The sequence below is a fragment of the Coregonus clupeaformis genome, unplaced genomic scaffold (genome assembly GCF_020615455.1).
Source record: "Coregonus clupeaformis isolate EN_2021a unplaced genomic scaffold, ASM2061545v1 scaf3659, whole genome shotgun sequence".
Taxonomy (NCBI): Eukaryota; Metazoa; Chordata; class Actinopteri; order Salmoniformes; family Salmonidae; genus Coregonus; species Coregonus clupeaformis.
Window position 1 is genome coordinate 17,665 of NW_025537113.1, and position 23,890 is coordinate 41,554.

Here is a 23,890-nt window from a genome sequence, read left to right on the forward strand (position 1 = left end):
AACCCTAACCCTGGGGGAGACTAACGTGAGTTCCTGACCATAACCCTAACCCTGGGGGAGACTAATGTGGGTTCCTGACCATAACCCTAACCCTGGGGAGACATACATGTGAGTTCCTGACCATAACCCTAACCCTGGGGGAGACTAACGTGAGTTCCTGACCATAACCCTAACCCTGGGGGAGACTAAGGTGAGTTCCTGACCATAACCCTAACCCTGGGGGAGACTAATGTGGGTTCCTGACCATAACCCTAACCCTGGGGAGACATACATGTGAGTTCCTGACCATAACCCTAACCCTGGGGGAGACTAAAGTGAGTTCCTGACCATAACCCTAACCCTGGGGGAGACTAACGTGAGTTCCTGACCATAACCCTAACCCTGGGGGAGACATACATGTGAGTTCCTGACCATAACCCTAACCCTGGGGGAGACATACATGTGAGTTCCTGACCATAACCCTAACCCTGGGGAGACTAACGTGAGTTCCTGACCATAACCCTAACCCTGGGGAGACATACATGTGAGTTCCTGACCATAACCCTAACCCTGGGGGAGACTAACGTGGAGTTCTGACCATAACCCCTAACCCTGGGGGAGACTAACGTGAGTTCCTGACCATAACCCTAACCCTGGGGAGACAACGTGAGTTCCTGACCATAACCCTAACCCTGGGGAGACTAACGCGAGTTCCTGACCATAACCCTAACCCTGGGGGAGACTAACGTGAGTTCCTGACCATAACCCTAACCCTGGGGAGACTAACGTGAGTTCCTGACCATAACCCTAACCCTGGGGAGACATACATGTGAGTTCCTGACCATAACCCCTAACCCTGGGGGAGACTAAAGTGAGTTCCTGACCATAACCCTAACCCTGGGGGAGACATACATGTGAGTTCCTGACCATAACCCTAACCCTGGGGGAGACTAACGTGAGTTCCTGACCATAACCCTAACCCTGGGGGGAGACATACATGTGAGTTCCTGACCATAACCTAACCCTGGGGGAGACTAACGTGAGTTCCTGACCATAACCCTAACCCTGGGGGAGACTAATGTGAGTTCCCTGACCATAACCCTAACCCTGGGGGAGACTAACGTGAGTTCCTGACCATAACCCTAACCCTGGGGGAGACATACATGTGAGTTCCTGACCATAACCCTAACCCTGGGGGAGACTAACGTGAGTTCCTGACCATAACCCTAACCCTGGGGGAGACTAACGTGAGTTCCTGACCATAACCCTAACCCTGGGGGAGACTAAGGTGAGTTCCTGACCATAACCCTAACCCTGGGGGAGACTAATGTGGGTTCCTGACCATAACCCTAACCCTGGGGGAGACATACATGTGAGTTCCTGACCATAACCCTAACCCTGGGGAGACTAACGTGTGAGTTCCTGACCATAACCCTAACCCTGGGGGAGACTAACGTGAGTTCCTGACCATAACCCTAACCCTGGGGGAGACATACATGTGAGTTCCTAACCATAACCCTAACCCTGGGGAGACATACATTTGAGTTCCTGACCATAACCCTAACCCTGGGGGAGACATACATGTGAGTTCCTAACCATAACCCTAACCCTGGGGGAGACATACATGTGAGTTCCTGACCATAACCCTAACCCTGGGGAGACATACATGTGAGTTCCTAACCATAACCCTAACCCTGGGGGAGACATACATGTGAGTTCCTAACCATAACCCTAACCCTGGGGAGACATACATGTGAGTTCCTGACCATAACCCTAACCCTGGGGGAGACTAAGGTGAGTTCCTGACCATAACCCTAACCCTGGGGGAGACTAATGTGGGTTCCTGACCATAACCCCTAACCCTGGGGGGAGACATACATGTGAGTTCCTAACCATAACCCTAACCCTGGGGAGACATACATGTGAGTTCCTGACCATAACCCTAACCCTGGGGGAGACTAACGTGAGTTCCTGACCATAACCCTAACCCTGGGGGAGACTAACGTGAGTTCCTGACCATAACCCTAACCCTGGGGAGACTAACGTGAGTTCCTGACCATAACCCTAACCCTGGGGAGACTAACGTGAGTTCCTGACCATAACCCTAACCCTGGGGGAGACTAACGTGAGTTCCTGACCATAACCCTAACCCTGGGGAGACTAACGTGAGTTCCTGACCATAACCCTAACCCTGGGGGAGACTAAGTGAGTTCCTGACCATAACCCTAACCCTGGGGGAGACATACATGTGAGTTCCTGACCATAACCCTAACCCTGGGGGAGACTAACGTGAGTTCCTGACCACAACCCTAACCTCCTGGGGGAGACTAACATGTGAGTTCCTGACCATAACCCTAACCCTGGGGGAGACATACATGTGAGTTCCTGACCATAACCCTAACCCTGGGGGAGACTAAAGTGAGTTCCTGACCATAACCCTAACCCTGGGGAGACTAACGTGAGTTCCTGACCATAACCCTAACCCTGGGGGAGACTAACGTGAGTTCCTGACCATAACCCTAACCCTGGGGAGACTAACGTGAGTTCCTGACCATAACCCTAACCCTGGGGGAGACTAACGTGAGTTCCTGACCATAACCCTAACCCTGGGGGAGACATACATGTGAGTTCCTGACCATAACCCTAACCCTGGGGGAGACATACATGTGAGTTCCTGACCATAACCCTAACCCTGGGGAGACATACATGTGAGTTCCTGACCATAACCCTAACCCTGGGGAGACATACATGTGAGTTCCTAACCATAACCCTAACCCTGGGGAGACATACATGTGAGTTCCTGACCATAACCCTAACCCTGGGGGAGACTAAAGTGAGTTCCTGACCATAACCCTAACCCTGGGGGAGACATACATGTGGGTTCCTGACCATAACCCTAACCCTGGGGGAGACTAACGTGAGTTCCTGACCATAACCCTAACCCTGGGGGAGACATACATGTAGGTTATTTTGAGACTACTGAATATGAGCCTCCTTAAAGATTTCAATGTATGTTGCTGTACTAGGCTGTGCCTGACTCAAGACATCTTAATATTATAATATAATGCTTTACCCAACATGTTGCTGTGCCTGGTTCAAGACATCTTAATATTATAATATAATGCTTTACCCAACATGTTGCTGTACTAGGCTGTGCCTGGTTCAAGACATCTTAATATTATAATATAATGCTTTACCCAACATGTTGCTGTACTAGGCTGTGCCTGGATCAAGACATCTTAATATTATAATATAATGCTTTACCCAACATGTTGCTGTACTAGGCTGTGCCTGGTTCAAGACATCTTAATATTATAATATAATGCTTTACCCAACATGTTGCTGTACTAGGCTGTGCCTGGATCAAGACATCTTAATATTATAATATAATGCTTTTCCCAACATGTTGCTGTGCCTGGTTCAAGACATCTTAATATTATAATATAATGCTTTACCCAACATGTTGCTGTGCCTGACTCAAGTCATCTTAATATTATAATATAATGCTTTTCCCAACATATTGCTGTGCCTGGTTCAAGACATCTTAATATTATAATATAATGCTTTACCCGACATGTTGCTGTGCCTGACTCAAGACATCTTAATATTATAATATAATGCTTTTCCCAACATATTGCTGTACTAGGCTGTGCCTGGCTCAAGTCATCTTAATATTGTAATATAACGCTTTGCCCAACATTTCTTGAAACATCTGTAATGGTGTTGTCTGTTTCTCCCTCTGCAGTCTGAATGTGAATGACATACAGGACACGTGTCAGAAGAATGCAGCAGCAGCTCTGGTGGTGGGGCGCAGGGACATGGCTAAGGTAGGTCTGATCAGAGACATGGCTAAGGTAGGTCTGATCAGAGACATGGCTAAGGTAGGTCTGATCAGAGACATGGCTAAGGTAGGTCTGATCAGAGACATGGCTAAGGTAGGTCTGATCAGAGAGACAGAGACATGGCTAAGGTAGGTCTGATCAGAGACAGAGACATGGCTGAAGGTAGGTCTGATCAGAGACATGGCTAAGGTAGGTCTGATGACAGAGACATGGCTAAGGTAGGTCTGATCAGAGACATGGCTAAGGTAGGTCTGATCAGAGACATGGCTAAGGTAGGTCTGATCAGAGAGACAGAGACATGGCTAAGGTAGGTCTGATCAGAGACATGGCTAAGGTAGGTCTGATGCAGAGACATGGCTAAGGTAGGTCTGATCAGAGACATGACTAAGGTAGGTCTGATCAGAGAGACAGAGACATGGCTAAGGTAGGTCTGATCAGAGGACATGGCTAAGGTAGGTCTGATCAGAGAGACAGAGACATGGCTAAGGTAGGTCTGATCAGAGAGACAGAGACATGGCTAAGGTAGGTCTGATCAGAGACATGACTAAGGTAGGTCTGATCAGAGACATGGCTAAGGTAGGTCTGATGCAGAGACATGGCTAAGGTAGGTCTGATCAGAGACATGGCTAAGGTAGGTCTGATCAGAGACATGGCTAAGGTAGGTCTGATCAGAGACATGGCTAAGGTAGGTCTGATCAGAGAGACAGAGACATGGCTAAGGTAGGTCTGATCAGAGACATGGCTAAGGTAGGTCTGATCAGAGACATGGCTAAGGTAGGTCTGATCAGAGAGACAGAGACATGGCTAAGGTAGGTCTGATCAGAGAGACAGAGACATGGCTAAGGTAGGTCTGATCAGAGACATGGCTAAGGTAGGTCTGATCAGAGACATGGCTAAGGTAGGTCTGATCAGAGAGACAGAGACATGGCTAAGGTAGGTCTGATCAGAGACATGGCTAAGGTAGGTCTGATCAGAGAGACAGAGACATGACTAAGGTAGGTCTGATCAGAGAGACAGAGACATGGCTAAGGTAGGTCTGATCAGAGAGACAGAGACATGGCTAAGGTAGGTCTGATCAGAGAGACAGAGACATGGCTAAGGTAGGTCTGATCAGAGACATGGCTAAGGTAGGTCTGATCAGAGACATGGCTAAGGTAGGTCTGATCAGAGACATGGCTAAGGTAGGTCTGATCAGAGACATGGCTAAGGTAGGTCTGATCAGAGACATGGCTAAGGTAGGTCTGATCAGAGAGACAGAGACATGGCTAAGGTAGGTCTGATCAGAGAGACAGAGACATGGCTAAGGTAGGTCTGATCAGAGACATGGCTAAGGTAGGTCTGATCAGAGAGACAGAGACATGGCTAAGGTAGGTCTGATCGGACAGAGACATGGCTAAGGTAGGTCTGATCAGAGACATGGCTAAGGTAGGTCTGATCAGAGAGACAGAGACATGGCTAAGGTAGGTCTGATCAGAGACATGGCTAAAGGTAGGTCTGATCGAGAGACATGGCTAAGGTAGGTCTGATCAGAGACATGGCTAAGGTAGGTCTGATCAGAGACATGGCTAAGGTAGGTCTGATCAGAGACATGGCTAAGGTAGGTCTGATCAGAGAGACAGAGACATGGCTAAGGTAGGTCTGATCAGAGAGACAGAGACATGGCTAGGTAGAGGTCTGATCAGAGACATGGCTAAGGTAGGTCTGATCAAGACACATGGCTAAGGTAGGTCTGATCAGAGACATGGCTAAGGTAGGTCTGATCAGAGACATGGCTAAGGTAGGTCTGATAGAGACATGACTAAGGTAGGTCTGATCAGAGAGACAGAGACATGGCTAAGGTAGGTCTGATCAGGAGACATGGCTAAGGTAGGTCTGATCAGAGAGACAGAGACATGGCTAAGGTAGGTCTGATCAGAGACATGGCTAAGGTAGGTCTGATCAGAGACATGGCTAAGGTAGGTCTGATCAGAGACATGGCTAAGGTAGGTCTGATCAGAGAGACAGAGACATGGCTAAGGTAGGTCTGATCAGAGACATGGCTAAGGTAGGTCTGATCAGAGACATGGCTAAGGTAGGTCTGATCAGAGACATGGCTAAGGTAGGTCTGATCAGAGACATGGCTATGTGGGTCTGATCAGAGACATGGCTAAGGTAGGTCTGATCAGAGACATGACTAAGGTAGGTCTGATCAGAGACATGACTAAGGTAGGTCTGATCAGAGAGACAGAGACATGGCTAAGGTAGGTCTGAACAGAGACATGGCTAAGGTAGGTCTGATCAGAGAGACAGAGACATGGCTAAGGTAGGTCTGATCAGAGAGACAGAGACATGGCTAAGGTAGGTCTGATCAGAGAGACAGAGACATGGCTAAGGTAGGTCTGATCAGAGACAGAGACACGGCTAAGGTAGGTCTGATCAGAGAGACAGAGACATGACTAAGGTAGGTCTGATCAGAGAGACAGAGACATGGCTAAGGTAGGTCTGATCAGAGAGACAGAGACATGGCTAAGGTAGGTCTGATCAGAGACATGGCTAAGGTAGGTCTGATCAGAGACATGGCTAAGGTAGGTCTGATCAGAGACATGGCTAAGGTAGGTCTGATCAGAGACATGGCTAAGGTAGGTCTGATCAGAGACATGGCTAAGGTAGGTCTGATCAGAGACATGGCTAAGGTAGGTCTGATCAGAGACATGACTAAGGTAGGTCTGATCAGAGAGACAGAGACATGGCTAAGGTAGGTCTGATCAGAGAGACAGAGACATGGCTAAGGTAGGTCTGATCAGAGAGACAGAGACATGGCTAAGGTAGGTCTGATCAGAGACAGAGACATGGCTAAGGTAGGTCTGATCAGAGAGACAGAGACATGACTAAGGTAGGTCTGATCAGAGACATGGCTAAGGTAGGTCTGATCAGAGACATGGCTAAGGTAGGTCTGATCAGAGACATGGCTAAGGTAGGTCTGATCAGAGAGACAGAGACATGGCTAAGGTAGGTCTGATCAGAGAGACAGAGACATGGCTAAGGTAGGTCTGATCAGAGAGACAGAGACATGGCTAAGGTAGGTCTGATCAGAGACATGGCTAAGGTAGGTCTGATCAGAGAGACAGAGACATGGCTAAGGTAGGTCTGATCAGAGAGACAGAGACATGACTAAGGTAGGTCTGATCAGAGACATGGCTAAGGTAGGTCTGATCAGAGAGACAGAGACATGACTAAGGTAGGTCTGATCAGAGACATGGCTAAGGTAGGTCTGATCAGAGAGACAGAGACATGGCTAAGGTAGGTCTGATCAGAGACATGGCTAAGGTAGGTCTGATCAGAGACATGGCTAAGGTAGGTCTGATCAGAGAGACAGAGACATGGCTAAGGTAGGTCTGATCAGAGAGACAGAGACATGGCTAAGGTAGGTCTGATCAGAGACATGGCTAAGGTAGGTCTGATCAGAGAGACAGAGACATGGCTAAGGTAGGTCTGATCAGAGAGACAGAGACATGGCTAAGGTAGGTCTGATCAGAGACATGGCTAAGGTAGGTCTGATCAGAGACATGGCTAAGGTAGGTCTGATCAGAGAGACAGAGACATGGCTAAGGTAGGTCTGATCAGAGAGACAGAGACATGGCTAAGGTAGGTCTGATCAGAGACATGGCTAAGGTAGGTCTGATCAGAGACATGGCTAAGGTAGGTCTGATCAGAGAGACAGAGACATGGCTAAGGTAGGTCTGATCAGAGAGACAGAGACATGGCTAAGGTAGGTCTGATCAGAGAGACAGAGACATGGCTAAGGTAGGTCTGATCAGAGAGACAGAGACATGACTAAGGTAGGTCTGATCAGAGACATGGCTAAGGTAGGTCTGATCAGAGAGACAGAGACATGGCTAAGGTAGGTCTGATCAGAGAGACAGAGACATGGCTAAGCTAGGTCTGATCAGAGACATGGCTAAGGTAGGTCTGATCGAGAGACAGAGACATGGCTAAGGTAGGTCTGATCAGAGACATGGCTAAGGTAGGTCTGATCAGAGAGACAGAGACATGACTAAGGTAGGTCTGATCAGAGACATGGCTAAGGTAGGTCTGATCAGAGAGACAGAGACATGGCTAAGGTAGGTCTAATCAGAGACATGGCTAAGGTAGGTCTGATCAGAGACATGGCTAAGGTAGGTCTGATCAGAGACATGACTAAGGTAGGTCTGATCAGAGAGACAGAGACATGGCTAAGGTAGGTCTGATCAGAGAGACAGAGACATGGCTAAGGTAGGTCTGATCAGAGACATGGCTAAGGTAGGTCTGATCAGAGACATGGCTAAGGTAGGTCTGATCAGAGAGACAGAGACATGGCTAAGGTAGGTCTGATCAGAGAGACAGAGACATGGCTAAGGTAGGTCTGATCAGAGAGACAGAGACATGGCTAAGGTAGGTCTGATCAGAGAGACAGAGACATGGCTAAGGTAGGTCTGATCAGAGAGACAGAGACATGGCTAAGGTAGGTCTGATCAGAGAGACAGAGACATGACTAAGGTAGGTCTGATCAGAGAGACAGAGACATGACTAAGGTAGGTCTGATCAGACAGACATGGCTAAGGTAGGTCTGATCAGAGAGACAGAGACATGGCTAAGGTAGGTCTGATCAGAGACATGGCTAAGGTAGGTCTGATCAGAGAGACAGAGACATGGCTAAGGTAGGTCTGATCAGAGACATGGCTAAGGTAGGTCTGATCAGAGAGACAGAGACATGACTAAGGTAGGTCTGATCAGAGACATGGCTAAGGTAGGTCTGATCAGAGAGACAGAGACATGACTAAGGTAGGTCTGATCAGAGACATGGCTAAGGTAGGTCTGATCAGAGAGACAGAGACATGGCTAAGGTAGGTCTGATCAGAGAGACAGAGACATGGCTAAGGTAGGTCTGAGCAGAGACATGGCTAAGGTAGGTCTGATCAGAGACATGGCTAAGGTAGGTCTGATCAGAGAGACAGAGACATGGCTAAGGTAGGTCTGATCAGAGAGACAGAGACATGGCTAAGGTAGGTCTGATCAGAGAGACAGAGACATGGCTAAGGTAGGTCTGATCAGAGACATGGCTAAGGTAGGTCTGATCAGAGACATGGCGCAAGGTAGGTCTGATCAGAGAGACAGAGACATGGCTAAGGTAGGTCTGATCAGAGAGACAGAGACATGGCTAAGGTAGGTCTGATCAGAGAGACAGAGACATGGCTAAGGTAGGTCTGAGCAGAGACATGGCTAAGGTAGGTCTGATCAGAGAGACAGAGACATGGCTAAGGTAGGTCTGATCAGAGAGACAGAGACATGGCTAAGGTAGGTCTGATCAGAGACATGGCTAAGGTAGGTCTGATCAGAGACATGGCTAAGGTAGGTCTGATCAGAGAGACAGAGACATGGCTAAGGTAGGTCTGATCAGAGAGACAGAGACATGGCTAAGGTAGGTCTGATCAGAGAGACAGAGACATGGCTAAGGTAGGTCTGATCAGAGAGACAGAGACATGGCTAAGGTAGGTCTGATCAGAGAGACAGAGACATGGCTAAGGTAGGTCTGATCAGAGAGACAGAGACATGACTAAGGTAGGTCTGATCAGAGAGACAGAGACATGGCTAAGGTAGGTCTGATCAGAGACATGGCTAAGGTAGGTCTGATCAGAGAGACAGAGACATGGCTAAGGTAGGTCTGATCAGAGACATGGCTAAGGTAGGTCTGATCAGAGACAAGACATGGCTAAGGTAGGTCTGATCAGAGACATGGCTAAGGTAGGTCTGATCAGAGAGACAGAGACATGGCTAAGGTAGGTCTGATCAGAGAGACAGAGACATGGCTAAGGTAGGTCTGATCAGAGACATGGCTAAGGTAGGTCTGATCAGAGAGACAGAGACATGGCTAAGGGTAGGTCTGATCAGAGACATGGCTAAGGTAGGTCTGATCAGAGAGACAGAGACATGGCTAAGGTAGGTCTGATCAGAGAGACAGAGACATGACTAAGGTAGGTCTGATCAGAGACATGGCTAAGGTAGGTCTGATCAGAGAGACAGAGACATGACTAAGGTAGGTCTGATCAGAGACATGAGCTAAGGTAGGTCTGATCAGAGAGACAGAGACATGGCTAAGGTAGGTCTAATCAGAGAGACAGAGACATGGCTAAGGTAGGTCTGATCAGAGAGACAGAGACATGGCTAAGGTAGGTCTGAGCAGAGACATGGCTAAGGTAGGTCTGATCAGAGAGACAGAGACATGGCTAAGGTAGGTCTGATCAGAGAGACAGAGACATGACTAAGGTAGGTCTGATCAGAGAGACAGAGACATGGCTAAGGTAGGTCTGATCAGAGACATGGCTAAGGTAGGTCTGATCAGAGAGACAGAGACATGGCTAAGGTAGGTCTGATCAGAGACAGAGACATGGCTAAGGTAGGTCTGATCAGAGAGACAGAGACATGGCTAAGGTAGGTCTGATCAGAGAGACAGAGACATGGCTAAGGTAGGTCTGATAGACAGAGACATGGCTAAGGTAGGTCTGATCAGAGACATGGCTAAGGTAGGTCTGATCAGAGAGACAGAGACATGGCTAAGGTAGGTCTGATCAGAGAGACAGAGACATGACTAAGGTAGGTCTGATCAGAGACATGGCTAAGGTAGGTCTGATCAGAGAGACAGAGACATGGCTAAGGTAGGTCTGATCAGAGACATGGCTAAGGTAGGTCTGATCAGAGAGACAGAGACATGACTAAGGTAGGTCTGATCAGAGAGACAGAGACATGGCTAAGGTAGGTCTGATCAGAGAGACAGAGACATGACTAAGGTAGGTCTGATCAGAGAGACAGAGACATGGCTAAGGTAGGTCTGATCAGAGAGACAGAGACATGGCTAAGGTAGGTCTGATCAGAGAGACAGAGACATGGCTAAGGTAGGTCTGATCAGAGAGACAGAGACATGGCTAAGGTAGGTCTGATCAGAGACATGGCTAAGGTAGGTCTGATCAGAGAGACAGAGACATGGCTAAGGTAGGTCTGATCAGAGAGACAGAGACATGGCTAAGGTAGGTCTGATCAGAGACCATGGCTAAGGTAGGTCTGATCAGAGACATGGCTAAGGTAGGTCTGATCAGAGAGACAGAGACATGGCTAAGGTAGGTCTGATCAGAGAGACAGAGACATGGCTAAGGTAGGTCTGATCAGAGAGACAGAGACATGAGCTAAGGTAGGTCTGATCAGGAGACATGGCTAAGGTAGGTCTGATCAGAGAGACAGAGACATGGCTAAGGTAGGTCTGATCAGAGAGACAGAGACATGGCTAAGGTAGGTCTGATCAGAGAGACAGAGACATGGCTAAGGTAGGTCTGATCAGAGAGACAGAGACATGGCTAAGGTAGGTCTGATCAGAGACATGGCTAAGGTAGGTCTGATCAGAGACATGGCTAAGGTAGGTCTGATCAGAGAGACAGAGACATGACTAAGGTAGGTCTGATCAGAGAGACAGAGACATGGCTAAGGTAGGTCTGATCAGAGAGACAGAGACATGGCTAAGGTAGGTCTGATCAGAGAGACAGAGACATGGCTCAAGGTAGGTCTGATCAGAGACATGGCTAAGGTAGGTCTGATCAGAGAGACAGAGACATGGCTAAGGTAGGTCTGATGACAGAGACATGGCTAAGGTAGGTCTGATCAGAGAGACAGAGACATGGCTAAGGTAGGTCTGATCAGAGACATGGCTAAGGTAGGTCTGATCAGAGAGACAGAGACATGACTAAGGTAGGTCTGATCAGAGAGACAGAGACATGGCTAAGGTAGGTCTGATCATCAGAGAGACAGAGACATGGCTAAGGTAGGTCTGATCAGAGACATGGCTAAGGTAGGTCTGATCAGAGACATGGCTAAGGTAGGTCTGATCAGAGAGACAGAGACATGGCTAAGGTAGGTCTGATCAGAGACATGGCTAAGGTAGGTCTGATCAGAGAGACAGAGACATGGCTAAGGTAGGTCTGATCAGAGAGACAGAGACATGGCTAAGGTAGGTCTGATCAGAGACATGGCTAAGGTAGGTCTGATCAGAGACATGGCTAAGGTAGGTCTGATCAGAGAGACAGAGACATGGCTAAGGTAGGTCTGATCAGAGAGACAGAGACATGGCTAAGGTAGGTCTGATCAGAGACATGGCTAAGGTAGGTCTGATCAGAGAGACAGAGACATGGCTAAGGTAGGTCTGATCAGAGACATGGCTAAGGTAGGTCTGATCAGAGAGACAGAGACATGGCTAAGGGTAGGTCTGATGGCAGAGACATGGCTAAGGTAGGTCTGATCAGAGAGACAGAGACATGGCTAAGGTAGGTCTGATCAGAGAGACAGAGACATGGCTAAGGTAGGTCTGATCAGAGACATGGCTAAGGTAGGTCTGATCAGAGACATGGCTAAGGTAGGTCTGATCAGAGAGACAGAGACATGACTAAGGTAGGTCTGATCAGAGAGACAGAGACATGGCTAAGGTAGGTCTGATCAGAGAGACAGAGACATGGCTAAGGTAGGTCTGATCAGAGAGACAGAGACATGTCTAAGGTAGGTCTGATCAGAGACATGGCTAAGGTAGGTCTGATCAGAGAGACAGAGACATGGCTAAGGTAGGTCTGATCAGAGACATGGCTAAGGTAGGTCTGATCAGAGAGACAGAGACATGGCTAAGGTAGGTCTGATAGAGCAGAGACATGGCTAAGGTAGGTCTGATCAGAGAGACAGAGACATGACTAAGGTAGGTCTGATCAGAGAGACAGAGACATGGCTAAGGTAGGTCTGATCATCAGAGACAGAGACATGGCTAAGGTAGGTCTGATGCAGAGACATGGCTAAGGTAGGTCTGATCAGAGACATGGCTAAGGTAGGTCTGATCAGAGACAGAGACATGGCTAAGGTAGGTCTGATCAGAGACATGGCTAAGGTAGGTCTGATCAGAGAGACAGAGACATGGCTAAGGTAGGTCTGATCAGAGAGACAGAGACATGGCTAAGGTAGGTCTGATCAGAGACATGGCTAAGGTAGGTCTGATCAGAGAGACAGAGACATGACTAAGGTAGGTCTGATCAGAGAGACAGAGACATGGCTAAGGTAGGTCTGATCAGAGACATGGCTAAGGTAGGTCTGATCAGAGAGACAGAGACATGGCTAAGGTAGGTCTGATCAGAGACATGGCTAAGGTAGGTCTGATCAGAGAGACAGAGACATGGCTAAGGTAGGTCTGATCAGAGACATGGCTAAGGTAGGTCTGATCAGAGAGACAGAGACATGACTAAGGTAGGTCTGATCAGAGAGAGACATGGCTAAGGTAGGTCTGATCAGAGAGACAGAGACATGACTAAGGTAGGTCTGATCAGAGAGACAGAGACATGACTAAGGTAGGTCTGATCAGAAGAGACATGGCTAAGGTAGGTCTGATCAGAGAGACAGAGACATGACTAAGGTAGGTCTGATCAGAGAGACAGAGACATGACTAAGGTAGGTCTGATCAGAAGAGACATGGCTAAGGTAGGTCTGATCAGAGAGACAGAGACATGACTAAGGTAGGTCTGATCAGAGAGACAGAGACATGGCTAAGGTAGGTCTGATCAGAGACATGACTAAGGTAGGTCTGATCAGAGACATGGCTAAGGTAGGTCTGATCAGAGAGACAGAGACATGACTAAGGTAGGTCTGATCAGAGAGACAGAGACATGGCTAAGGTAGGTCTGATCAGAGACATGGCTAAGGTAGGTCTGATCAGAGACATGGTTAAGGTAGGTCTGATCAGAGACAGAGACATGGCTAAGGTAGGTCTGATCAGAGAGACAGATACATGACTAAGGTAGGTCTGATCAGAGAGACAGAGACATGGCTAAGGTAGGTCTGATCAGAGAGACAGAGACATGACTAAGGTAGGTCTGATCAGAGAGACAGAGACATGGCTAAGGTAGGTCTGATCAGAGAGACAGACATGACTAAGGTAGGTCTGATCAGAGAGACAGAGACATGGCTAAGGTAGGTCTGATCAGAGAGACAGAGACATGGCTAAGGTAGGTCTGATCAGAGACATGACTAAGGTAGGTCTGATCAGAGACATGGCTAAGGTAGGTCTGATCAGAGACATGGCTAAGGTAGGTCTGATCAGAGAGACAGAGACATGACTAAGGTAGGTCTGATCAGAGAGACAGAGACATGGCTAAGGTAGGTCTGATCAGAGAGACAGAGACATGACTAAGGTAGGTCTGATCAGAGAGACAGAGACATGGCTAAGGTAGGTCTGATCAGAGAGACAGAGACATGGCTAAGGTAGGTCTGATCAGAGAGACAGAGACATGGCTAAGGTAGGTCTGATCAGAGAGACAGAGACATGGCTAAGGTAGGTCTGATCAGAGACATGGCTAAGGTAGGTCTGATCAGAGAGACAGAGACATGGCTAAGGTAGGTCTGATCAGAGAGACAGAGACATGGCTAAGGTAGGTCTGATCAGAGACATGGCTAAGGTAGGTCTGATCAGAGACATGGCTAAGGTAGGTCTGATCAGAGAGACAGAGACATGGCTAAGGTAGGTCTGATCAGAGAGACAGAGACATGGCTAAGGTAGGTCTGATCAGAGAGACAGAGACATGGCTAAGGTAGGTCTGATCAGAGAGACAGAGACATGGCTAAGGTAGGTCTGATCAGAGAGACAGAGACATGGCTAAGGTAGGTCTGATCAGAGACATGGCTAAGGTAGGTCTGATCAGAGAGACAGAGACATGTCTAAGGTAGGTCTGATCAGAGACATGGCTAAGGTAGGTCTGATCAGAGAGACAGAGACATGGCTAAGGTAGGTCTGATCAGAGACATGGCTAAGGTAGGTCTGATCAGAGAGACAGAGACATGGCTAAGGTAGGTCTGATCATCAGAGAGACAGAGACATGGCTAAGGTAGGTCTGATCAGAGACATGGCTAAGGTAGGTCTGATCAGAGACATGGCTAAGGTAGGTCTGATCAGAGAGACAGAGACATGGCTAAGGTAGGTCTGATCAGAGACATGGCTAAGGTAGGTCTGATCAGAGAGACAGAGACATGGCTAAGGTAGGTCTGATCAGAGAGACAGAGACATGGCTAAGGTAGGTCTGATCAGAGACATGGCTAAGGTAGGTCTGATCAGAGACATGGCTAAGGTAGGTCTGATCAGAGAGACAGAGACATGGCTAAGGTAGGTCTGATCAGAGAGACAGAGACATGGCTAAGGTAGGTCTGATCAGAGACATGGCTAAGGTAGGTCTGATCAGAGAGACAGAGACATGGCTAAGGTAGGTCTGATCAGAGAGACAGAGACATGGCTAAGGTAGGTCTGATCAGAGACATGGCTAAGGTAGGTCTGATCAGAGAGACAGAGACATGGCTAAGGTAGGTCTGATCAGAGACATGGCTAAGGTAGGTCTGATCAGAGAGACAGAGACATGGCTAAGGTAGGTCTGATCAGAGACATGGCTAAGGTAGGTCTGATCAGAGAGACAGAGACATGGCTAAGGTAGGTCTGATCAGAGACGCATGGCTAAGGTAGGTCTGATCAGAGAGACAGAGACATGACTAAGGTAGGTCTGATCAGAGAGACATGGCTAAGGTAGGTCTGATCAGAGAGACAGATACATGACTAAGGTAGGTCTGATCAGAGAGACAGAGACATGGCTAAGGTAGGTCTGATCAGAGAGACAGAGACATGACTAAGGTAGGTCTGATCAGAGAGACATGGCTAAGGTAGGTCTGATCAGAGAGACAGAGACATGACTAAGGTAGGTCTGATCAGAGAGACAGAGACATGGCTAAGGTAGGTCTGATCAGAGACATGACTAAGGTAGGTCTGATCAGAGACATGGCTAAGGTAGGTCTGATCAGAGAGACAGAGACATGGCTAAGGTAGGTCTGATCAGAGAGACAGAGACATGGCTAAGGTAGGTCTGATCAGAGACATGGCTAAGGTAGGTCTGATCAGAGACATGGCTAAGGTAGGTCTGATCAGAGACATGGCTAAGGTAGGTCTGATCAGAGACATGGCTAAGGTAGGTCTGATCAGAGACATGGCTAAGGTAGGTCTGATCAGAGAGACAGAGACATGGCTAAGGTAGGTCTGATCAGAGAGACAGAGACATGGCTAAGGTAGGTCTGATCAGAGAGACAGAGACATGACTAAGGTAGGTCTGATCAGAGAGACAGAGACATGACTAAGGTAGGTCTGATCAGAGAGACAGAGACATGGCTAAGGTAGGTCTGATCAGAGAGACAGAGACATGACTAAGGTAGGTCTGATCAGAGACATGGCTAAGGTAGGTCTGATCAGAGAGACAGAGACATGGCTAAGGTAGGTCTGATCAGAGAGACAGAGACATGGCTAAGGTAGGTCTGATCAGAGAGACAGAGACATGGCTAAGGTAGGTCTGATCAGAGACATGGCTAAGGTAGGTCTGATCAGAGACATGGCTAAGGTAGGTCTGATCAGAGACAGAGACATGACTAAGGTAGGTCTGATCAGAGACATGGCTAAGGTAGGTCTGATCAGAGAGACAGAGACATGACTAAGGTAGGTCTGATCAGAGACATGGCTAAGGTAGGTCTGATCAGAGACATGGCTAAGGTAGGTCTGATCAGAGAGACAGAGACATGGCTAAGGTAGGTCTGATCAGAGAGACAGAGACATGGCTAAGGTAGGTCTGATCAGAGAGACAGAGACATGGCTAAGGTAGGTCTGATCAGAGAGACGGAGACATGGCTAAGGTAGGTCTGATCAGAGAGACAGAGACATGGCTAAGGTAGGTCTGATCGAGAGACAGAGACATGGCTAAGGTAGGTCTGATCAGAGAGACGGAGACATGGCTAAGGTAGGTCTGATCAGAGAGACAGAGACATGGCTAAGGTAGGTCTGATCAGAGACATGGCTAAGGTAGGTCTGATCAGAGAGACAGAGACATGGCTAAGGTAGGTCTGATCAGAGACATGGCTAAGGTAGGTCTGATCAGAGACATGGCTAAGGTAGGTCTGATCAGAGACATGGCTAAGGTAGGTCTGATCAGAGACATGGCTAAGGTAGGTCTGATCAGAGAGACAGAGACATGGCTAAGGTAGGTCTGATCAGAGAGACAGAGACATGGCTAAGGTAGGTCTGATCAGAGAGACAGAGACATGGCTAAGGTAGGTCTGATCAGAGACATGGCTAAGGTAGGTCTGATCAGAGAGACAGAGACATGGCTAAGGTAGGTCTGATCAGAGACATGGCTAAGGTAGGTCTGATCAGAGAGACAGAGACATGGCTAAGGTAGGTCTGATCAGAGAGACAGAGACATGACTAAGGTAGGTCTGATCAGAGAGACAGAGACATGGCTAAGGTAGGTCTGATCAGAGACATGGCTAAGGTAGGTCTGATCAGAGAGACAGAGACATGGCTAAGGTAGGTCTGATCAGAGACATAGACTAAGGTAGGTCTGATCAGAGACATGGCTAAGGTAGGTCTGATCAGAGAGACAGAGACATGGCTAAGGTAGGTCTGATCAGAGAGACAGAGACATGGCTAAGGTAGGTCTGATCAGAGACATGACTAAGGTAGGTCTGATACAGAGACATGGCTAAGGTAGGTCTGATCAGAGACATGGCTAAGGTAGGTCTGATAGCAGAGACATGGCTAAGGTAGGTCTGATCAGAGACATGGCTAAGGTAGGTCTGATCAGAGACATGGCTAAGGTAGGTCTGATCAGAGCAGAGACATGGCTAAGGTAGGTCTGATCAGAGACATGGCTAAGGTAGGTCTGATCAGAGAGACAGAGACATGGCTAAGGTAGGTCTGATCAGAGAGACAGAGACATGACTAAGGTAGGTCTGATCACTAACTAAACTCTCTGTTCTATAGGTGTGGCCCCTGTATTAACTCTGGGTTCTGTAGGTGTGGGCCCTGTATTAACTCTGGGTTCTGTAGGTGTGGCCCCTGTATTAACTCTGGGTTCTGTAGGTGTGGACCCTGTATTAACTCTGGGTTCTGTAGGTGTGGGCCCTGTATTAACTCTGGGTTCTGTAGGGTGTGGACCCTGTATTAACTCTGGGTTCTGTAGGTGTGGCCCCTGTATTAACTCTGGGTTCTGTAGGTGTGGGCCCTGTATTAACTCTGGGTTCTGTAGGTGTGGGGCCCTGTATTAACTCTGGGTTCTGTAGGTGTGGGCCCTGTATTAACTCTCTGTTCTATAGATGTGGGCCCTGTATTAACTCTGGGTTCTGTAGGTGTGGGCCCTGTATTAACTCTGGGTTCTGTAGATGTGGGCCCTGTATTAACTCTGGGTTCTGTAGGTGTGGCCCCTGTATTAACTCTGGGTTCTGTAGGTGTGGCCCCTGTATTAACTCTGGGTTCTGTAGGTGTGGACCCTGTATTAACTCTGGGTTCTGTAGGTGTGGGCCCTGTATTAACTCTGGGTTCTGTAGGTGTGGACCCTGTATTAACTCTGGGTTCTGTAGGTGTGGCCCCTGTATTAACTCTGGGTTCTGTAGGTGTGGGCCCTGTATTAACTCTGGGTTCTGTAGGTGTGGGCCCTGTATTAACTCTGGGTTCTGTAGGTGTGGGCCCTGTATTAACTCTCTGTTCTATAGATGTGGGCCCTGTATTAACTCTGGGTTCTGTAGTGTGGGCCCTGTATTAACTCTGGGTTCTGTAGATGTGGGCCCTGTATTAACTCTGGGTTCTGTAGGTGTGGCCCTGTATTAACTCTGGGTTCTGTAGGTGTGGCCCCTGTATTAACTCTGGGTTCTGTAGGTGTGGGCCCTGTATTAACACTGGGTTCTGTAGGTGTGGGCCCTGTATTAACTCTGGGTTCTGTAGGTGTGGGCACTGTATTAACTCTGGGTTCTGTAGGTGTGGGCCCTGTATTAACTCTGGGTTCTGTAGGTGTGGACCCTGTATTAACTCTGGGTTCTGTAGGTGTTGGCCCTGTATTAACTCTGGGTTCTGTAGGTGTGGCCCCTGTATTAACTCTGGGTTCTGTAGGTGTGGGCCCTGTATTAACTCTGGGTTCTGTAGGTGTGGACCCTGTATTAACTCTGGGTTCTGTAGGTGTGGGCCCTGTATTAACTCTGGGTTCTGTAGGTGTGGGCCCTGTATTAACTCTGGGTTCTGTAGGTGTGGGCCCTGTATTAACTCTGGGTTCTGTAGGTGTGGCCCCTGTATTAACTCTGGGTTCTGTAGGTGTGGGCCCTGTATTAACTCTGGGTTCTGTAGGTGTGGGCCCTGTATTAACTCTGGGTTCTGTAGGTGTGGGCCCTGTATTAACTCTGGGTTCTGTAGGTGTGGGCCCTGGCCTCGGCTGCCACCAGTCTAGAACTCAGTCCTGATTCTGACTCGGACCCTGATGCAGACGCTCCCTGGGCCAGACACCCGTTTGGCCGCCACCTGCTGGAGACTCTGTGAGTAGCAGACAAATATACTATACTGATAATAATAATAATAATAATAAGCCATTTAGCAGACGCTTTTATCCAAAGCGACTTACAGTCATGCGTGCATACATTTTTTTTGTGTGTGGGTGGTCCCGGGGATCGAACCCACTACCCTGGCGTTACAAGCGCCGTGCTCTACCAGCTGAGCTACAGAGGACCACAGTGAGTGAACAAAACATTATGAACACCTGCTCTTTCCATTGACATTCAGTATTAGGTGTTCTTAATGTTTTGTCCCCTACTGTGAATGACAGGCAGCTCTTCATCCTCTACCACAGCGCTGTTATACTCCGTTCCCGGAGCACCGAGTGTCACTCCCCCCTTGTACTTGTTTAATCAATTAAGTTAATTGACTAGTTAAGAACTCCCCTCACCTGGTTGTCTTAATTGGACACACTGAAAGGAAATCATTAAGGCTGCGTTTACACAGGCAGACCAATTGTGATCTTTTTGCCCAATAATTGGTTAAAGATCTGATCTGAATGGTCAAAAGAACAATGATTAGGCAACAGGTCAGAATTGGGCTGCCTGTGTAAACGCAGCCAAAGACCAGCAGAAACATACCTCCAGGAATGGAGTTTGACACCCCTGATCTACCAGAGCCAAAGACCAGCAGAAACATACCTCCAGGAATGGAGTTTGACACCCCTGATCTACCAGAGCCAAAGACCAGCAGAAACATACCTCCAGGAATGGAGTTTGACACCCCTGATCTACCATGATTGATGGAGAGGAAGGGATTATTATCACCCATTATGGGATATTAAAACCTCACATTTGTCTTCACTAATATATAGATAATAAAGTACTGATGTTTTTCCTCTTTAACCTTCTAGTTGTGATCTTTTCTGAGTGAAATGTATAACTCTGCTGCCTTAGATTCATCTCTGAGGTAACACTTTTATTATCTCTGTGGCACCCTATTTCCTGTTTCCTGTTTAGCACACTACCTTTAGCCAGAGTCCTGTGGGCCCTGAGATAGACTAGTGTCCTGTCCAGGGGGTGTCCTGCTGCCTCACTACAGAAACAGGAGATAGCCTAGTGTCCTGTCCAGGGGGTGTACTAAGCTGTCTCACTACAGAAACAGGAGATAGACTAGTGTCCTGTCCAGGGGTGTACTGTACATCAAGCTGTCTCACTACAGAAACAGGAGATAGACTAGTGTCCTGTCCAGGGGGTGTCCTGTACATCAAGCTGTCTCACTACAGAAACAGGAGATAGACTAGTGTCCTGTCCAGGGGGTGTACTGGTACATCAAGCTGTCTCACTACAGAAACAGGAGATAGACTAGTGTCCTGTCCAAGGGGTGGACTGTACATCAAGCTGCCTCACTACAGAAACAGGAGATAGACTAGTGTCCTGTCCAGGGGTGTACTGGTACATCAAGCTGTCTCACTACAGAAACAGGAGATAGACTAGTGTCCTGTCCAGGGGTGTCCTGTACATCAAGCTGTCTCACTACAGAAACAGGAGATAGACTAGTGTCCTGTCCAGGGGGTGTCCTGTACATCAAGCTGTCTCACTACAGAAACAGGATATAGACTAGTGTCCTGTCCAGGGGGTGTACTGGTACATCAAGCTGTCTCACTACAGAAACAGGAGATAGACTAGTGTCCTGTCCAGGGGGTGTACTGTACATCAAGCTGTCTCACTACAGAAACAGGAGATAGACTAGTGTCCTGTCCAGGGGGTGTACTGGTACATCAAGCTGTCTCACTACAGAAACAGGAGATAGACCAGTGTCCTGTCCAGGGGGTGTACTGGTACATCAAGCTGTCTCACTACAGAAACAGGAGATAGACTAGTGTCCTGTCCAGGGGTGTCCTGGTACATCAAGCTGTCTCACTACAGAAACAGGAGATAGACTAGTGTCCTGTCCAGGGGGTGTACTGCACATCAAGCTGTCTCACTACAGAAACAGGAGATAGACTAGTGTCCTGTCCAGGGGTGTACTGTACATCAAGCTGTCTCACTACAGAAACAGGAGATAGACTAGTGTCCTGTCCAGGGGGTGTACTGTACATCAAGCTGTCTCACTACAGAAACAGGAGATAGACTAGTGTCCTGTCCAGGGGGTGTACTGGTACATCAAGCTGTCTCACTACAGAAACAGGAGATAGACTAGTGTCCTGTCCAGGGGGTGTACTGGTACATCAAGCTGTCTCACTACCAGAAACAGGAGATAGACTAGTGTCCTGTCCAGGGGTGTACTGTACATCAAGCTGTCTCACTACAGAAACAGGAGATAGACTAGTGTCCTGTCCAGGGGGTGTACTGTACATCAAGCTGTCTCACTACAGAAACAGGAGATAGACTAGTGTCCTGTCCAGGGGGTGGACTGTACATCAAGCTGTCTCACTACAGAAACAGGAGATAGACTAGTGTCCTGTCCAGGGGGTGTACTGGTACATCAAGCTGTCTCACTACAGAAACAGGAGATAGACTAGTGTCCTGTCCAGGGGGTGTACTGGTACATCAAGCTGTCTCACTACAGAAACAGGAGATAGACTAGTGTCCTGTCCAGGGGGTGTACTGTACATCAAGCTGTCTCACTACAGAAACAGGAGATAGACTAGTGTCCTGTCCAGGGGTGTACTGGTACATCAAGCGGTCTCACTACAGAAACAGGAGATAGACTAGTGTCCTGTCCAGGGGTGTGCTGTACATCAAGCTGTCTCACTACAGAAACAGGAGATAGACTAGTGTCCTGTCCAGGGGGTGTACTGTACATCAAGCTGTCTCACTACAGAAACAGGAGATAGACTAGTGTCCTGTCCAGGGGGTGTACTGTACATCAAGCTGTCTCACTACAGAAACAGGAGATAGACTAGTGTCCTGTCCAGGGGTGTACTGTACATCAAGCTGTCTCACTACAGAAACAGGAGATAGACTAGTGTCCTGTCCAGGGGTGTACTGTACATCAAGCTGCCTCACTACAGAAACAGGAGATAGACTAGTGTCCTGTCCAGGGGGTGTACTGTACATCAAGCTGTCTCACTACAGAAACAGGAGATAGACTAGTGTCCTGTCCAGGGGGGTGTACTGGTACATCAAGCTGTCTCACTACAGAAACAGGAGATAGACTAGTGTCCTGTCCAGGGGTGTACTGTACATCAAGCTGTCTCACTACAGAAACAGGAGATAGACTAGTGTCCTGTCCAGGGGTGTACTGTACATCAAGCTGTCTCACTACAGAAACAGGAGATGGGGGGCCATTATGTGTCATTGTGTCTCAGACAAGGCTACTTCCTGTATATAGTGGAGGGAATAAGACAGTTAGTGTCTGTCTCTGTCCCCTCCTCCCCAGCCTAAACCACCACAGCCTGATGAGTGATGTCCAGTCGGTAGCCATGCTGTGTAGTGTGTTCAGGACCCAGGGCTGTTCTCAGGTCTGTCTCTGTCCCCTCCTCCCCAGCCTAAACCACTACAGCCTGATGAGTGATGTCCAGTCGGTAGCCATGCTTGTGTAGTGTGTTCAGGACCCAGGGCTGTTCTCAGGTCTGTCTCTGTCCCCTCCTCCCCAGCCTAAACCACTACAGCCTGATGAGTGATGTCCAGTCGGTAGCCATGCTGTGTAGTGTGTTCAGGACCCAGGGCTGTTCTCAGGTCTGTCTCTGTCCCCCTCCTCCCCAGCCTAAACCACTACAGCCTGATGAGTGATGTCCAGTCGGTAGCCATGCTGTGTAGTGTGTTCAGGACCCAGGGCTGTTCTCAGGTCTGTCTCTGTCCCCTCCTCCCCAGCCTAAACCACTACAGCCTGATGAGTGATGTCCAGTCGGTAGCCATGCTGTGTAGTGTGTTCGACCCAGGGCTGTTCTCAGGTCTGTCTCTGTCCCCTCCTCCCCAGCCTAAACCACTACAGCCTGATGAGTGATGTCCAGTCGGTAGCCATGCTGTGTAGTGTGTTCAGGACCCAGGGCTGTTCTCAGGTCTGTCTCTGTCCCCTCCTCCCAGCCTAAACCACTACAGCCTGATGAGTGATGTCCAGTCGGTAGCCATGCTGTGTAGGTGTTCAGAACCGGGCTGTTCTCAGGTCTGTCTCTGTCCCCTCCTCCCCAGCCTAAACCACTACAGCCTGATGAGTGATGTCCAGTCGGTAGCCATGCTGTGTAGTGTGTTCAGGACCCAGGGCTGTTCTCAGGACCGACTTCTCTCTGTATGGACACCACCACCCCCGCGCTCCACCTTCCCTCCCCCTCATCACTCACTACGTGAAGTCTCTTCTCTGTTCCTCCCTCATCACCACTACTCGTCAGTCTCTTTCTGTTCCCCCTCATCACTCACGATACGTCAGTCTCTTCTCTGTTCCCCCTCGTCACTCACGATACGTCGGTCTCTTCTTTGTTCCTCCTCGTCACTCTCTCTCTCTCTCTCTCTCTCCCTCTCTCTCTCTCTCTCTCTGTCTCTCTCTGTCTCTCTCTCTCTCTCTGTCTCTGTCTCTCTCTGTCTCTGCTCTCTCCTCTCTGCTCTCTCTCTCTCTCTCTCTCTCTCTCTCTCTCTCTCTGTCTCTCTCTCTCTCTCTCTCTCTCTGTCTCTCTCTGCTCTCTCTCTCTCTCTCTCTCTCTCTCTCTCTCTCTGTCTCTCTCTGTCTCTCTCTCTCTCTCTCTCTCTCTCTCTCTCTCTCT

The 23,890-nt window shown here is 48.6% G+C and overlaps 1 long non-coding RNA gene across 2 annotated transcripts; it reads left to right on the forward strand.

Annotated features, from left to right (window-relative positions):
- Positions 1-375: 375 nt before the first annotated feature.
- LOC123490316 lies at positions 376-22,882 on the forward strand. Of its 2 annotated transcripts, none has more exons than XR_006660892.1 (4): positions 376-398; positions 3,725-3,806; positions 19,114-19,232; positions 22,790-22,882. It is a non-coding gene; the product is annotated as an uncharacterized LOC123490316 (long non-coding RNA). The 2 variants fall into 2 exon arrangements; XR_006660891.1 differs by lacking the exon at positions 22,790-22,882 and adding an exon at positions 22,681-22,720.
- The last annotated feature ends 1,008 nt before the right edge of the window (positions 22,883-23,890 follow it).